The sequence below is a fragment of the Gavialis gangeticus genome, unplaced genomic scaffold, assembly GCF_001723915.1.
Source record: "Gavialis gangeticus isolate Ggan-Ray unplaced genomic scaffold, GavGan_comp1, whole genome shotgun sequence".
Classification (NCBI taxonomy): Eukaryota; Metazoa; Chordata; order Crocodylia; family Gavialidae; genus Gavialis; species Gavialis gangeticus.
In genome coordinates this window covers 50,442,446-50,446,588 of record NW_017729027.1, presented here as the reverse complement: position 1 = coordinate 50,446,588, position 4,143 = coordinate 50,442,446, and the positions used below count along the sequence as shown (strand labels likewise).

General features: G+C 47.6%; 1 protein-coding gene across 1 annotated transcript in view; it reads right to left on the bottom strand.

Annotated features, from left to right (window-relative positions):
- The window catches only part of SNTG2 (syntrophin gamma 2), a 432,116-nt gene that overhangs the window by 69,700 nt on the left and 358,273 nt on the right, over positions 1 to 4,143 (bottom strand). The window lies entirely within an intron of this gene.

Genomic DNA, 4,143 nt, shown 5'->3' with positions numbered 1-4,143 from the left:
TCCACTGGGGCATTGAATAGGCTGGATCTGGCCATGCTGGAGCCAGTGAGTTGGTTTGGTTCAGTGGGGCACCATGTGCAGGCAGGCATACTTGCTTCATGGTTTGTGCTGCCTGTAGCACGTGCCATGAACTGGCTCAGGGCCAGTCATGTGGGGGTGCCAGTTCCACAGGCCATAGGTGGTGCTTGTAGCATCAGGTCCAATCCATGTGCTACCTGTAGCACAAGCCCCTGTTGAGGCTGACACATTGACTGCCTGCATGCAATGCCCCACTGGACTGGCTTTACCCACTGGCTCCAGCTGAGCTGGATCTGGCCCAGAGATCTTCCTCCAGCCCATGGGCCCAGATGAATTTGACACACCTGCCTTGAGGCACTGTAAATATGTGTGCCTTAAATCAAGGAACTGTCTGTGTACTGTCATCAAAGTACTTGCTTAATAGTTAGAATCTAATCTCACATGATGCCTCATTTTATAATAGGCAGGGCCATCCATGGTTTTGGGTAACTTGCTGAATTAGAGGCATGGACAGACAAGACATTCACAATGTTGTAAGAGGTGAAGAGAATAGACTTAGCACAGTGGGGTTAAATCTGGTGCAACCATTTAATATATTCACTCAGAGGTGACGTTGAACTATCCTAATTTAAATCAGGAGGTGAGTTGCAGTTTAGCTTCACCTTCCGTATGCTTGGAGCACACATAGAAACCAGTTTTACATTGGGGAGGGAGGTTAGTGGGTTTTTGGGGGTGGTTGTGTCTTTAGGCATAAGGGGTAAGGAGTTAGTGGGGCTAAAAATAGCCTGGTTAGGGTGAGGTGGGGTGTAAAAATTGCAGCCCTGGGGTTGGGGCAAGCTACTGGCCTTTCCTAGTTCTTGGGGTGTGCTCTGAACTAAATTAGATCAGGCTACGCATTTTTTTTTGCCTTATTTAACCTCTCTGAATGTCTGTACAGATTGGAATTTAGATCAACTTAACCCTAGTTTGGTTGATTCCAAAGGTGCAGAAAGAAGTGACAATTTTTGCCTGATCTGGACCCTGAAAGTGCTCTACAGCTATGACCAAACAGAAGTTCACGGGCTACAGAGCACTTTAAAAGGGCCTGATACCACAAAAATCTGAGCCCTCATTGCATGCAGGTGTAACTGCAGTAACTTGTGTCTGAACTACCTCTCAGCCCTGGTGCTCTTTTCAGAATGGGAGAGAGGAAAGGGAATGGAGGAAGCTTGGTTTGGGTTTTTTCAGCCAGTGCTGGAGCAGGTTTGAGGCCTCCCTGAAGGTGGGAGGGCTCTAACCCACTCATCCCACTCTCCAGCACCAGCTGGGGAAGCCCCAGAAAGAGCTCTCTTTGCTCCATTCCCCCCTCCCATTCCGAAAACAGCACTGAGGCTGGAAGGGAGGAGGGGAGTTGCTAGGGGAGTCTCCCAAAAAGCACCATGACTTACAATGGGAAGCTGTTCTTCTGTCTGCACCCAGACTTCCTCTGTGTGCACCTGGGAAAACCTATTAAAACCCGGGGCTGGGTTGCCATCTGTTAAACACCTCCCCTCCTGACCATGAGCAGGCAGAGGTTGAGCGCCCAGAGTGCTGGTGAAACTAGGGCTTCCTATGGCCAGAACTCCAGGATCACTGTGGTGAAAGAACTGCTCACTCCAAGGTCAGCACCCCAGCTTCAAAAGACTGCAGACCCCTATGGGTCTGCTGTTTAACAGCCTGAGAGCTGGCAGGCTAGGAAGGAAGGGGTGTTGTTAGGAGTGAAGGTGTAGCTGCCTTGAGTTACAGCCAGTCAACCCAGTTCTCTGTGCTGCCACCTATCTCCTGGCAGGCTGAAGAGCCAGCAAAACATGCTGGGATGTGGGGTCCCCACCCCCTTTTCTAGGTACCCTCAACAGTGTAGTCCATTTGTAAAGCAGGCAGCTGCCAGGTGGATAAACACTTGCACAACCTTGAACTAGTATGGTTTTCAATTGTTTCAACAGTTAATCTAAATTGTTTAATTTCTAATGGCTCATTTGAACATGCTCAGGCAGGAACTGTGATCAGATGGGCAAAGCAGCAAAAACATTTTTATTTTTGTGCTTGCACTTAATGATGAAGCTGCTGTCCTTCCTGGCAGTAACTGCATTTGATCATGTCTTGGTTGGGTTCTTGAAGATTAAACTTTTTTCTCTCTCGCCAAATCTTCACACTCCATCCTTAAGTTCACTCCCCTTTACCCTTAGGTTCTCTTTCATGCTGACAATCTTCCATGACTTTGAAACCGAGATATTGGGCATGATATATACCACAAACACCACTTACATAAGCGAGAACTTTTTTCTGTCTGCCAAAAGAAAATGAGAATACTTAAGATTATATATTGGAGTATTCTGAAAAATTGCAGTGGGCAAAGGCATCATGAGAATACAAATAATATTGTGAAGGTTGAGGCAGTGAAACAAACAATAAAAAGATGTTGTAATCCAAAAGAGTCAGATTATATTACTTGTTGTTAACTCCTCATAATTATCAAAGTATTTCTAAATTAAATATAATCTCTAGGTTACTGTTATGCTAAAAATCAGTGATAGTAGGACGGGTGAATCTAGATGTTCAGTGGTGTAGCCACAACCCCCTTTCTGACCACATGGTAGGAGCAGAAGCTGAGGACTTTAGTTCCCAAAGCAAGTAAGAATTTCACCCACTTCCCTTCCCCTCCATGCTCAGAGGCATACCACTTCCCCTCCCTTATCCCAGCTGCCAGTGTCACTGCTCTCTTCCCAATCCCAGGGGCAAGGGAAGCTCCTGTTCTCCTTCAGCTGGGCTGTACAGGGACTGGGCTCAGCTTGGCACAGCAGCAGTGGTGGTAGCATGTGGGTTCCTCCTCCCCATCTCATCTTCCAAGCTGTTCCTCACTACATCAGGATCAGGTGTAGAAAAGGGGACTATGGGAGGGGGAAGGGTGTGGAAATCTCCACTTGCTTTCTTCACCTCAGCTCCCGGGAACCAAGCTGCCTCACTAGCAATGGGATGAGTGGCAGCGGGAGCAGGACAGCAGGAGAGCTAGTCCCAGAGCAGTACTCCCATGAAACCCCGAGGTAGGTCTAGAGGCATGAAAGGGATAATCCCCTTACCTCACAAGTTTCCCCAGGCAGGGGTACAGGCAGGCCCAGAAGTGAAGGGATGGGCAACAGGGATGCCCGGTGCAGTGTTTCAGCCAAGACAGCTGTAATCTGGCCCCTTAAAGAGTCAGACCACAGCTGTCCTGGCTGATGCACTGTCCACCAGAGTTCCTTAGAGGGAAAGGCCCTATTCAGGATCACTGAAGCAGGGACAGGACATCCTGAGCAATTCATTCCCTCAGGTCAGAAACACCTAACCTCAGCTCATCACAGGCAATTCACTTTAATACCAGGCAGACACACCATGGCTGGAGACCAGCAACCAATGCTGATAGGCTCAGAATGAGCACAGGAGGACCTGAAAAGACAAAGGAAGTGCTGAAGGGAGGAACCCTACACTAGAGAGGTGGTGGCAGGGGGTAAGGGTTTATTTTTGCAACTGATGGATTATGGGCAATTCCTGGAAGCTGAGAAGGTACTCTGTTTAGCTCCTGTCTGTAAAGAATTAATAGCAGGAGCATTTAATCAACCAGGAGTCAGGGGTCAGAGGACCCCCTGTTACAAGCCTCTGAGGCCACGCTCCAGGCCATAGCTGATTATTTTTGGACTAGTAAAAAGACAGCCCATATGGCAAAGCTGGCTTCCTTCTCTGGGATAGAATTCTACCTTAATACCATCAGGTAATGGTAGGCAAACATCCCAAGAAGGTGGGGTACTCCCTAGCAGTGTTCACAGTGCTGATCAAGCCACAAAAAGAAAAAGGGCCATGGCTACAGGGACCCCATCTGTCTGCTTCCTCTGCTGCTGTCCCAGGCTGACTGCAGCCCCCATGCAGCTCTGCTACAGCAAGCTTAATTGTTTTAGGGAAAGTTAGTATCCTATAATATGTATTTCATTATTGTGTAGTTAGTAAACAGTTGTATTGTATTTGGAATAATTAGGACATTAAAGTATTCTCTTATTCCATTTACCTTCCTGGATAATTCTCATCATAGAATCATAGAAGTAGGATCAGAAGGGACCTTGTAGATCTTCAAGTCTG